Source organism: Dermacentor andersoni, chromosome 4 (assembly GCF_023375885.2).
Source record: "Dermacentor andersoni chromosome 4, qqDerAnde1_hic_scaffold, whole genome shotgun sequence".
NCBI lineage: Eukaryota > Metazoa > Arthropoda > Arachnida > Ixodida > Ixodidae > Dermacentor > Dermacentor andersoni.
In genome coordinates, this window is record NC_092817.1 from 172,973,666 (window position 1) to 172,987,158 (window position 13,493).

At 46.6% G+C, this 13,493-nt stretch overlaps 1 protein-coding gene, 1 long non-coding RNA gene and 6 other non-coding genes across 8 annotated transcripts in view; 1 reads left to right on the plus strand and 7 right to left on the minus strand.

Annotated features, from left to right (window-relative positions):
* The window catches only part of LOC140217403 (uncharacterized), a 268,452-nt gene that overhangs the window by 165,503 nt on the left and 89,456 nt on the right, over nt 1–13,493 (minus strand). The window lies entirely within an intron of this gene.
* Nucleotides 1–13,493, plus strand: part of LOC126531946 (uncharacterized) — an 89,498-nt gene that overhangs the window by 60,389 nt on the left and 15,616 nt on the right. The gene's annotated exons all lie outside the window — the stretch shown is intronic.
* TRNAL-UAA (transfer RNA leucine (anticodon UAA)) lies at nt 1,642–1,725 on the minus strand. The gene has a single exon. It is a non-coding gene; the product is annotated as a tRNA-Leu (tRNA).
* Nucleotides 2,112–2,195, minus strand: TRNAL-UAA (transfer RNA leucine (anticodon UAA)). Its single transcript has one exon. It is a non-coding gene; the product is annotated as a tRNA-Leu (tRNA).
* On the minus strand, nt 6,088–6,171 carry TRNAL-UAA (transfer RNA leucine (anticodon UAA)). The gene has a single exon. It is a non-coding gene; the product is annotated as a tRNA-Leu (tRNA).
* Nucleotides 6,558–6,641, minus strand: TRNAL-UAA (transfer RNA leucine (anticodon UAA)). Its single transcript has one exon. It is a non-coding gene; the product is annotated as a tRNA-Leu (tRNA).
* Nucleotides 7,028–7,111, minus strand: TRNAL-UAA (transfer RNA leucine (anticodon UAA)). Its single transcript has one exon. It is a non-coding gene; the product is annotated as a tRNA-Leu (tRNA).
* On the minus strand, nt 7,498–7,581 carry TRNAL-UAA (transfer RNA leucine (anticodon UAA)). The gene has a single exon. It is a non-coding gene; the product is annotated as a tRNA-Leu (tRNA).

Genomic DNA, 13,493 nt, shown 5'->3' on the forward strand with positions numbered 1-13,493 from the left:
AATGTGGGGGCATGGACGGCACTGGTTTCCTGTCTGGTGGCACGGTAGGCTTTGGCTTGAAGCTAGACCTACGGGTGGACGCTGTTTTGGAGGGAGGTTCTTCTGCAAACTTTGAGTCAGAGCGCTGGTCGTCGCTGCTCGCTTTTTCTCGCGGGCGCTTAGCGACTACCGTAGCCGGCATTCCCATAGTGACGTCGGTGCACGTTTCTTCCTTCTTGCCTTCCCGTGTTTCGCTGGGCCCAGGCTCTTTGACAGTAATTACGCCTATAGGGCATCGTTTGCAGGTGTAAGCTTTTGCGGTAGTTCCTCAATGGCACTCTGAAGTTTCTGCGCTTCGTCTACATCGGGGGGCGTGGCCTCACGCGTCTTGTCCTCGCTGGGATGTGTTTCGCTTGCTGCTGCTGTCTGTTCGGCGTCGACCTGATCCATCAGGTGTTCGTCTAATATGTCGCTACGACCCGGCCCAGTGACGTTCGCGTAGCTACGCACGCACTGGGTCTCTTCGTGGCCGTAGCGGTGACACAGTCCACAGCGCGGCACGCGACATTCGCGACGTATATGGCCAGTACAATGACACCGCAGGCAAAGCGGAGGCCTTCCTGGCACGATGACTTGAGCATGATCCTCCCCTACTCGCACCTGGTGCGGCAGGTCTTCGACTGACGTCCCTGCCTTCAAATGCAACGACACTAGGCGTGTATGTGACCCCTTGTCGTTGCAACCGGTAACACGCCATTTTTCTCTGGAGATTTCGGTCACGGTTCCGAATGGTGCCAGGGCTGCTTTGACGTCTTCATCGGGCGTGGTGTGGAGAAGCCAGTACAACTTCATTCTCACATCTTGGTTGCAGGGGTCTATCACAGCACAACGGTGGTCTTTCACGCTAAAAGCGTTGGTAGACAAAAGCTTCTTCTTGCCTTGAACGTCTTTGAAGGTGATGGCCCAGACGTGGTTCATTTGGTAGGCCCTGAGGGCAACAACTTCCGACATGAGCTGATGGCGGACTAGTGCATCGCGAAAATGCTCGACGCGATAAGGCCTTGCCTTCAAGTCACCGTGTAAGAACACAGTAGTAAGTACAGTAGTTCCTGATGGCAGATGTGGCAAGACAAGTTGATAATCCTGTTGGGTCGTTTCCGAAAACCTGATTCCGCAGCTCGAACGGGCCGCAACAGCCGCTCCTGCGGAGCTCGACATTCCACGACCATACCGGACGGAAGCCGGAAGTAGAATCCACTCGGCCATCCTGACTATACCGCCCCGGCAAGTGATTGTAAAATTGGTGGCAATTTGGAACCCCCTTCGAAAATTGATGTCAGCTTAACGAGATCACCTGTATTCATTGAAAATGAAACATACAACACAAGTACACTGGCGTTGCTTCTTACTGTCATGACCACGTGACGAGTAGCTTTATGTTCAAGCCATTTGTTATAGGAGCATCAAGATTATTTTACAGTATCATGCGTTTGCTCAATGTTCACGCATGACACACGAGGTGCATGTCTTCCTGTAAGGTGCTTTCACTATGCTGGCGTCACACTCCGCCATGTGACTTCTTGAAATCCCAATATCATCATGACAGTGCAGCGCTTCGAAACTCTGTTTTCGCAACTGCAAAAAGAAAAGAATGAATAAACTTGTCAGGAGTTGGGTTCGAACCCACGCTCTGTTTCGAGGACCAGAGCTTAAATCTGGCGCCTTAGACCACTCGGCCATCCTGACGACACCGATCAGGCAAGTGATTGTAAAGTTGGTGGCAATTTGGAACCCCCGGCGAAGATTGATGTCAGCTTAACGAGATCACCTGTATTCATTGGAAATAAGACATACAACACAAGTACACTGGCGTTACTTCTTATTGTCATGACCAGGTGACGAGTAGCTTTATGTTCAAGCCACTTGTTATAGGAGCATCAAGATTATTTTACAGTATCATGCGTTTGCACAATGTCCGCGCATGACACACGAGGTGTCTTGCTGTAAGGTGCTTTCATTATGCTGGCGTCACACTCCGCCATGTGAATTTTTGATATACCAATGTCATCATGACACTGCAGCGCTTCGAAACCCTGTTTTCGCAACTGCAAAAAGAAAATAATGAATAAACTTGTCAGGAGTGGGGTTCGAACCCACGCCCTCTTTCGAGGACCAGAGCTTAAATCTGGCGCCTTAGACCACTCGGCCATCCTGACTTTTTTTTCTTTCCTTATTACCGGTTTTGCAACAACAATACACTTACAACATATGAAAAGTCAAGACAATACAATTTGTCAACACATTGAGCGAAAAGCCATCAGTCGTGTTCTGACTGACGTTGTCAGTTAAAATTCCCTTAGTGTGAGTAAGGGTTCTACCCTGGCTACCCAGGGAGAAAGACATTCTTTTGTTTTTTCTACTTCTACTAACCGAGCAATGCTCTCTCTAAAGTACAGCCTTGCTGGTCTTGCATCCGGTTCACAGTAGAAGCCAGCCATTCTTGAGCGCCATTTACTGTGCAGGCCTGTCAGCATGATTAGATCGAAAGGTACTCCTTCTTCGTTGTCTATCGCAAGGTACCTAATTCCATGCGTGTCTAGTGGGAATTCTTTTTCGATTGTCCTCTGCAACACATCCCAGAAGAACACCGCTTCCCAACAGTGAAGGAAAACATGGTCGATCGTTTCCGGCTTTTTGCAAATAATGCAGTGAGACCCCCATGGCATATAAAACCCACGCTCCTCTAAGAAGGTTCTTACAGGGAGAGTTCCGGTATGCAGTTTGAAAAAGAATGTTTTTGCACTTGGTGCTACTTGCATTCTTTTAACCCGTTTGAGTACGTTCTGACCCAGGCCTGCACTGTATATCACCCTGTACAACGGGATTGGCAACACTATATCACATAAGTCTTTATACAGTTTCCTCTTTTTAACAGAACATAAATAATCATTAGAAAAACGCACACTCGCTACTACTTCCAGAAAATAACCTTGTGCCGTCCCCGTCAGGACTTGCGTGCTAATAACATATTCAGGTAGCAGTCGCCCTAATCTGGCCTGGCACACCGTTTGCAGAAATGGGTCGCTGACCTCGCGAAAGAAGAAAAATCTATTAACTAATTGTTTGAGAAAAAGGTGTGCCAGTCCAAGTCCCCCACACTTCACACTCCTGAACAAATTTGTGCGACTGCACCTTTCCCACGTCGATCCCCACACGAAGGTCGCAAAAACCCTATGAAGTTTCTGCACATTTACCCTAGAACAGTGCATCACTTGCATCACATACCATAGCTTAGCCACAAAAAACATGTTACACACGGTTGCCCTGGCAAACATGGAGAGATAATTCGCCCTCCAAGCATTCGCCTTTCCGCGTAAGAGTTCTGCTTGTTGCTGCCAGTAGTCATTATTATTTTTGTAGAACTCAAGTGGCACACCAAGGTACTTCACAGGCGTTTTCTGCCATACAACATTGGCAAAAATGCCCGGGGTGAACGGCCACGCGCCGTGCCAAAACCCCAGACACTTTCCCCAGTTTACTCGGCTTCCTGTAACGTCGCTGAAAAATTTAACACTTCGAATGGTTTCTTCAATGCCTTCGTAGTCAATACAACATACCACGACATCATCGGCATATGCGAGCAGCTTTACCTCTGAAGATTGTAAACGAAAACCACGGATAGAATTATTTTCAATTATTGACAAACATAAGGTTTCAATATATATACAAAACAAAAGTGGACTGATGGGACAGCCTTGACGCACGGAACGCTGCACTTTAATGGGGGCCCGCAATTCTTTTTTAATAATTAGCCTGGTAGAGCAGTTCCGATACGCCAGAGCTACACTATCCGTGATGACGGATCCGACATTAATGTGTTCCAACATTGCAAACAAAATAGCATGCGCTACGCAATCAAATGCCTTCTCCAGATCCAACTGAAGTATGGCAACACACGCTTCAAGGGAGTCACAACATTCAAGAACTGAGCGCATCTTGTGAACATTCGTCGCTATAGTGCGACCCTTAATTCCACACGTTTGGTGTGGGCCGACTATGTCTTTAACAACTTACTGAAGTCTAGCTGCTGAGACTTTCATTAGTATCTTATAGTCTACATTTGTGAGTGCTATTGGTCTGTATGATGTTACACTTTTCAACTTGTCTACATCCTCTGTCTTCGGAATCAACACCGTGTGTGATTGACCGAAAGATGGCGGTAACGCCTTACCATCGTACGCTTCGTAAAAATTGCTACAAGTACTGCTGACAATTCCTTTTTACCCGCTTGTACCACAGAGCGCAAAGCCCATCAGGGCCCGGTGACTTGCCAGGATTCAAGTTGTCAATGGCGCGTTCCACTTCAAAAACAGTTATCGGCGTTTCTAATGCAACTTTTCCTTCTTCAGTCAGTTGAGGCATTCTTTTCAAGAAGTTCGTCTTAAACCGTACTAGGTCCACCTGCCTAAATGCGAACAAATTTTCGTAGTGTTCAAAAAACGCACGTGCGATACTATCATTATCTGTAACTTCGTTACCACCCACCTCGATCACGTCAATATGATTACGTCGAGCGTGCGATTTTTCCAGTCCGAGCACCCTTTTTGTGGGCGCCTCCCCTATCGCAAAGGATTCGGCTCGAGCACGAACTATCGCTCCGCGATAGCGTTCCTCATCATGAGGTTCAAGTTTCTGTTTAATATTCCGTATGTCGCTTTTGTATGCTCCCGCTTCTTGGCACTCCAGTTCTGTCAGCTTTTCCAAGATTATTCGCAGTTCCTTCTCTTTCTTTTTTGTTTCATGCATTATTGCGATGGAACGATCGATGGCTTTCATTTTAATGCACTGTTTAAAGTCTTCCGATCGATCTTTTAATTCACCCTCGCCGCTCATTAGAATTTTTTTGATGCAGTCCGATACATATTCTCCGAATCTTTCGTCAGTAGTTAAGTTCGAATTCATTTTCCACAGCTCCCAAGAGAAGCTGCAGCCTTTTTCCTTCTTTCCTAAGTCACATTTACCCAGACAATGATCAGTGAAGGAAATAGGATATACACTGTAACTATTACACATTGGTATTGCTTGAAGCGACAAGTAAATACGATCTAAGCGCGCATGGCTGTTTCCTTGAAAGTGCGTGAAACGCACATCTCGCGTCCCTATCATACATTCCGCCACATCCGCTAATTCGCATTCAGTAATTATCTCGTTCAAAACATCCCTACTTTTATCGCTCCTTAATCCTCTATTAGACCGATCTCGGGCATTGAGAACACAATTAAAATCACCTAATAGCACCATCTGCTTTTCAGAAGATATATACTCTTTGAACATGGAAAAAAACAAAGCCCGTTCCTCCAACGCATTTGGTGCATAAATACATACCACCCGCCATTCAATTCCATGCAAAGCAAAATCACAGAAAACTAATTTACCAGATGGACATGAATAAAAACCTTGCACCGTTATACCGGGTAATTTTCTAACAAACAGCACGCAGCCCGCCGACGTCCCTAAGGCGTGGCTCACTACCGCGTAGTACCGTGGCGTAAACCGCTGCACCATGCTGCGGGTCTCTTCATCGCCATCTACTTTTGTCTCTTGCACGGCTAACACGTCAAGGTCATAGTCCACCAGCAGCCTACACACTTGGCTCTGCTTTCGCTTGGCGGCCAGACCTCGAACGTTTAGCGTGGCCAATCTAAGCGACGGCGATCCTGACTCTACCGACCAGGCAAGTGATTCTAAGGTTGGTGGCAATTTGGAACCCCCGGCGAAGATTGATGTCAGCTTAACGAGATCACCTGTAGTCATTGAAAATGAGGCATACAACACAAGTACACTGGCGTTGCTTCTTACTGTCATGACCAGGTGACGAGTAGCTTTATGTTCAAGCCACTTGTTATAGGAGCATCAAGATTATGTTACAGTATCATGCGTTTGCACAATGTCCACGCATGACACACGAGGTGTCTTGCTCTAAGGTGCTTTCATTATGCTGGCGACACACTCCGCCATGTGACTTCTTTAAATCCCAATAACATCGTGACAGTGCAGCGCTTCGAAACTCTGTTTTCGCAACTGCAAAAAGAAAAGAATGAATAAACTTGCCAGGAGTGGGGTTCGAACCCACGCCCTCTTTCGAGGACCAGAGCTTAAATCTGGCGCCTTAGACCACTCGGCCATCCTGACTATACCGACCTGGCAAGTGATTGTAAAATTGGTGGCAATTTGGAACACCCGGCGAAGATTGATGTCAGCTTAATGAGATCACCTGTAGTCATTGAAAATGAGGCATACAACACAAGTACACTGGCGTTGCTTCTTACTGTCATGACCAGGTGACGAGTAGCTTTATGTTCAAGCCACTTGTTATAGGAGCATCAAGATTATGTTACAGTATCATGCGTTTGCACAATGTCCACGCATGACACACGAGGTGTCTTGCTGTAAGGTGCTTTCATTATGCTGGCGACACACTCCGCCATGTGACTTCTTTAAATCCCAATAACATCGTGACAGTGCAGCGCTTCGAAACTCTGTTTTCGCAACTGCAAAAAGAAAAGAATGAATAAACTTGTCAGGAGTGGGGTTCGAACCCACGCCCTCTTTCGAGGACCAGAGCTTAAATCTGGCGCCTTAGACCACTCGGCCATCCTGACTATACCGACCTGGCAAGTGATTGTAAAATTGGTGGCAATTTGGAACCCCCGGCGAAGATTGATGTCAGCTTAACGAGATCACCTGTAGTCATTGAAAATGAGGCATACAACACAAGTACACTGGCGTTGCTTCTTACTGTCATGACCAGGTGACGAGTAGCTTTATGTTCAAGCCACTTGTTATAGGAGCATCAAGATTATGTTACAGTATCATGCGTTTGCACAATGTCCACGCATGACACACGAGGTGTCTTGCTGTAAGGTGCTTTCATTATGCTGGCGACACACTCCGCCATGTGACTTCTTTAAATCCCAATAACATCGTGACAGTGCAGCGCTTCGAAACTCTGTTTTCGCAACTGCAAAAAGAAAAGAATGAATAAACTTGTCAGGAGTGGGGTTCGAACCCACGCCCTCTTTCGAGGACCAGAGCTTAAATCTGGCGCCTTAGACCACTCGGCCATCCTGACTATACCGACCTGGCAAGTGATTGTAAAATTGGTGGCAATTTGGAACCCCCGGCGAAGATTGATGTCAGCTTAACGAGATCACCTGTAGTCATCGAAAATGAGGCATACAACACAAGTACACTGGCGTTGCTTCTTACTGTCATGACCAGGTGACGAGTAGCTTTATGTTCAAGCCACTTGTTATAGGAGCATCAAGATTATGTTACAGTATCATGCGTTTGCACAATGTCCACGCATGACACACGAGGTGTCTTGCTGTAAGGTGCTTTCATTATGCTGGCGACACACTCCGCCATGTGACTTCTTTAAATCCCAATAACATCGTGACAGTGCAGCGCTTTGAAACTCTGTTTTCGCAACTGCAAAAAGAAAAGAATGAACAAACTTGTCAGGAGTGGGGTTCGAACCCACGCCCTCTTTCGAGGACCAGAGCTTAAATCTGGCGCCTTAGACCACTCGGCCATCCTGACTATACCGACCTGGCAAGTGATTGTAAAATTGGTGGCAATTTGAAGCCCCCGGCGAAGATTGATGTCAGCTTAACGAGATCACCTGTAGTCATTGAAAATGAGGCATACAACACAAGTACACTGGCGTTGCTTCTTACTGTCATGACCAGGTGACGAGTAGCTTTATGTTCAAGCCACTTGTTATAGGAGCATCAAGATTATGTTACAGTATCATGCGTTTGCACAATGTCCACGCATGACACACGAGGTGTCTTGCTGTAAGGTGCTTTCATTATGCTGGCGACACACTCCGCCATGTGACTTCTTTAAATCCCAATAACATCGTGACAGTGCAGCGCTTCGAAACTCTGTTTTCGCAACTGCAAAAAGAAAATAATGAATAAACTTGTCAGGAGTGGGGTTCGAAACCACGCCCTCTTTCGAGGACCAGAGCTTAAATGTGGCGCCTTAGACCAGTCGGCCATCCTGTTTTTTTTTTATTCGCTGATTGGTACATCACGTGGAAAACAGAACAAAACGCATTTACAGAAAAAAATGAGACTGAAAAATGTTTAAAAACGTCAAACACGCTTTGTTTGACGTGGGGATGATTATAATGACATGAGGTCATTCAGAACGGGTAGCCATTCCGGCTGTTCTTCGCCTGCGCAATATAGATCCCAGGTGTGAGCTATACTTTCTATAATGTATCCTCTGGCTGGGCGTGCGTTCACATCCGCATGCCTCACCGCCATACGCGTCTTCCAAATTGCGTGCATACTCAACAACATAAACATATCATACGGCATGCCACTTTCACACTGAACCGGCAGAAAACGAATACCGTATGGTGTTATAGGGAGGTCTTTCTTTAGAGTTCGCTGAAGGATGTCCCAGTGAAATACGGCATCCCAACACTCCAAAAAAATGTGATCAATACTTTCCGGCTTACGGCACAAGAGGCAATTAGTACTCCACGGAACAAATAGGCCCTTTTCCTCTAGCCATGGTTTCACGGGCAACGTACCAGTATGTAGCTGAAAAAAAAAAGGTCTTGGCCGATGGCCGTACTACCATTCTTCTGATTCTTTTAAAGACATGTTTTCCGGGCCCGATTGCATACATGGTGCGATACAAGGGTTCTGGTATCATTACGTCGATAAGATCTTTATACAGCCGCTTTTTCTTATCTTCGCACAAGTACTGCAGAGAAAAGCGAACCTTTAATATACTGAACGCCGATACTACTTCGCGCAGATAACCACGTATACCCATTCGCCCTGCACAAGAAGTCGATACAATGAATTCAGGTAAATAACAGCATAGTCTAACTTTTAACATGGTGCGCAGGAATGGATGACTCTGATCTCGTAGAAGAGTAAACCTCGACACAATCTGTCTTAAAAACAAATGGGCCAATCCCAGCCCACCAGCTCACTGATCGAAAAAGATTTGTACGACTCGTGCGTTCCCATTGGGATCCCCAAACAAAAGTGGCAAACATTCTGTGTATCTTCTGAATGTTTAACCTATTCATGCACAGCACCTGAAGCACGTACCAAACTTTCGCTGCTAAAAAGATATTGCAGACTGTTGACCGGGCGAATATCGAGAAGTTTTTCCCTCCCCACTTATTTACTTTCTCTCTCAGCATTTCTGTTTCGTCCTTCCAATATTCATCTGGATCTTTATATCCCTCTAGTGGCACCCCGAGATACTTTGTGGGTACGTCCCTCCATTTCACATTTTCGAAAAAATCTAGCATTGCCTCCCAGGTGCCATGCCACAGACCTACACATTTATCCCAGTTTATTGCACTACCGGACCACTTGCAGTACTTGTCGACTACTCTCACAGCTTCGCTAATACTTTCTCGGTTTTCACAGAAAACGGCAATGTCATCAGCATAAGACAATAATTTGACCTCCGCCATCATAAGCTTAAAACCATGTACTTTGTTATTGTGAATTATGCTCAAACAAAAGGGCTCTAAGTAAATAGCAAACAATAAAGGAGAAATTGGACACCCCTGGCGAACGCTCCTGGCAATATGAATACTTTCAGTGACTTCTTTGTTAATGACAATGTTAGCCTTACAATTTTTGTATGACATTTTCACACCTTCTAAGATAACATTCCCGACATTTACATGTTCCAATACTGTAAAAAGTACGTCATGCACTACACGATCGAAAGCCTTTTCGAGGTCTAATTGTAACATCGCGATTTTCCTGTCCCATGCATCACAGCATTCTAGGATGCTCCTCGCTGTGTGAATGTTCGTTCCTATTGTTCTGCCCTTTATGCCGCACGTTTGGTGAGGTCCTACGATTAGTTGTATTACAGTCTGCAGTCTTTTGGCTAGCACCTTCATGAACACCTTATAATCTACATTGGTGAGGCCTATAGGACGATAAGCACTCACCGATAAAACCTTCACTGGATCATCACTTTTGGGTATCAGTACAATATGCGACCTTCTAAAGGATGGTGGTGCATCTTTTATTTCGTACGCCTCAGCGAAGAGCCGCGAAAGAGCCTTCGAGAGGTCATGCTTAAACGCCTTATAAGAAGCAGCACCAAGTCCGTCTGGACCCGGCGTTTTCCCTTCACTTAGATCGTCTATTGCTCTTTCTATTTCGGTTAATCCAATTGGCATTTCAAGGCGTACTTTGGTTTCGTTATCTAATGTAGGCATTGGTGTCAAAAATTCACCGTGTAAAGAGGCCTCACTTTTACCGCTGCATCCCAGCAATCCTTTGTAATATTCGACAAACGCTTGTTGGATCATCAATTTGTCCCTTGTAATCTCTTCACCGTACGTTATCTGCGTTATTTCCTTACGTGAAGCGTACCGCTTCTCCTCGCTCAAGGATCGTTTCGTCGGTGTTTCGCCGAGCCAGAGGTGTTCTGCGCGTGCGCGTATAACTGCGCCTCTGTATTTTTCTATATCCATTATTTCAAGCTGATTCTTTATTTTTCTTATTTCTTCATTGAAAGTGCCTGGCTGCGCGCTCTCGACTGTCAACAAGAATTCCAGCTGACACTGTAGTTCCCTTTCTTTTCTTTTTTCATTCTGGTGTAAAAAGGAAGATCTCTCGATAGCGCTAATTTTTACTTCTTCCTTAAACCGCTCCCATGCGTCAACAAATCTCCCCGACTCAAACAAGTGCAATTTTTCTATAAGTACTTTCACATTGTCTACAAAGACTTTATCGTTAAGTAATTTGTTATTGAGTTTCCACAACTTCCACGAAAAACCTGACCTACTTTTTTTTACGCCTTTTGAAAACATCACGACACTGTGGTCAGTAAACGCTACCGGCTTAACCTCATAACTGTTGCAAAGTGGTACAAGCACGTCTGCCACGTACGCTCTGTCTAAACGGGAGTGGCAATCACGTTGGAAATGTGTACAGACAGTGCCACTTCCTTTTTGCAGTAAATTTCCAACATCATCTAGTCCACACTCCTGCATAATCGTAGATAAAAACAAAGCACTTTGATCCCGAACTGGCAATCTCTTGCTCCTAGCTTCCTTCAGGCATACACAGTTAAAATCACCGAGAAGAATCACTTTTCTTTCACATATTAAATATGGTTCAACAGTTGCAAAAAAACCTGAGACGATCTTTAACGCTATTTGGTGCATATACACAAATGACGCGCCATTTCTGAAACAAGAGCAGAAAATCACAAAATACAATTCGGCCGTCTTCACTAGAATAAACATATTCTTCCGCAAGACCTAAAGAACTACGCAAAAAAATGGCACAGCCTCCAGAAGTGCCAAGGGAGTGACATACGCAAACGTTGTACAAATACCTAAAAGGTTCGACCATGCGATCCGTTTCCTCCTGACTTTCAACCTTGGTCTCCTGAACAGCTATCAAGTCAAGGTCATACTCGCGGTAGAGACGACTGACCTGATATTGCCTTCGTCTAGACCGTAGTCCACGAACGTTCAATGTGGCAACCCGTAACGCGGTTCTAGATTGCGAAGTCCGCGTGCCAGTAGGAACGGATCGCGTGGTTCCTACCTCACACATAGGCCCGGTGTCGCCGGTGCAAAACCTTGAAGGACTTGCGGGTATACACGCACACGGCGTGCGCCCGCCACACACGTCACATGATGCTGAAGCCATTCTAGCCGTGTCCTTTTCAGTCTATGGTTTTAAGGCCCTTGGTTGAAGCACAACCCTCGTTGCTACGAGGGTGGCTTCCGCGGCGTTCGGGTGCCCGCTCCAATGTTGGGTGTGGGCTTAGTGCTGATTCGCCTGCCCGTGGCCACCTTCGTCGCCGGCTCACTCCCTGCCCCCTTGCCTAATCGGCCGCCGTCAGGAGCGACCTCTTCAATCGGTCGCTTTGGAGTTGCGCCACTTACGTCTGCAATCACGACGTCCATGTCTTCTGGCTGGCTGTTAGACGCGGTGGTATTCTTTCTTTCGTCTCTGTTGTTTTCGTCCACTGGAGCATCGTTGACCGCTTTGGTTGGCCCCGACCTCTTCCGCGCGTTCCACACTCTTTTCTTTCTCCGTCGACAATTTAGAAAGGGGCGTGTACACGGGCTCCCCCATTCTGCTGCTGGCTGTTTCCTCTGCGTCAACTTGGTCCATGATGTGCTCCGAGACACGGTGGGCTGTAACCGTACCTGCCACCTTGGCATATGTCTGAGTGCATTCGTTGTCTTCGTGACCACAGCGCCTGCACTGACCGCACCGCGGTATTCGACAGTCACGTCTAATATGCCCCGTTCGGCGACACCGTAGGCACAGTGGCGCTCGGCCAGGCACAACCAGAAGTGTTGTCATGCCACCCACTCGAAGCTGATGTGGTAGGTCCGCGATAGTCACTCCGGTTTTCAGTTCCAGTGCTACGGTACAAGTCGAAGTTCCTTTGTCTGTGATACCATGGACGCGCCATCGCTCCTTCGATACTTGTGTCACCTTCCCGTAGGCCGCAAACGCGGTGCGTACATCTTCATCCGGTACATAATGCAAAAGCCAATGTAGCTTTAGCCGAACGTCTTGCTTATATGGGTCGATAACGAGGCATCGCCTCTCCTTTATCTTGACGTCACCAACCGCGAGCATCTCCTTCATTCCTTCTGCTGTGCTTAAGGTCACCGCCCATACGTGGTTCATCTGGAAAGCCCCCAAAGCAAGCACCTCGGGCAGCATTCCCAGACGAACCATCGTGTCGCGCACATCTTCCACACGATAAGGTCTTGCCCTGATATCTCCGTGTAGGAAAACAGTATTTGTAACACATGCACCTTTAGGTAACTGTGGCAGAACGACTTCACATCCTTGGTTTTCTTAGGTAAAAAACCTGTTTCCACGACCCATATGGGCAGCTGTATCCGCTCCATCGGAGCTCATGGTGACACAACCTTTCGCTAGCGCGTCCGGAAGTGGAATCCCGGCCATCCTGACTTACCGACCTGACAAGTGATTGTAAAATTGGTGGCAATTTGGAACCCCGGCGAAGATTCATGCCAGCTTAACGAGATCACCTGTGTTCATTGAAAATGAGGCACACAACACAAGTACACTGGCGTTGCTTCTTATAAAAAAAAAATTAAATTAAATTATGGAGCTTTACGTGACAAAACCACTTTCTGATTATGAGGCACGCCGTAGTGGAGGACTCCGGAAATTTCGACCACCTGGGGATCTTTAACGTGCACCTAAATCTAAGTACACGGGTGTTTTCGCATTTCTCCCCCATCGATATGCGGCCGCCGTGGCCGGGATTCGATCCCGCGACCTCGTGCTCAGCAGCCCAACACCATAGCCACTGAGCAACCACGGCGGGTCGCGTTGCTTCTTATTGTCATGACCCGCTCAGGTGACGAGTAGCTTTATGTTCAAGCCACTTGTTATAGGAGCATCAACATTATTTTACAGTATCATGCGTTTGCACAATGTCCA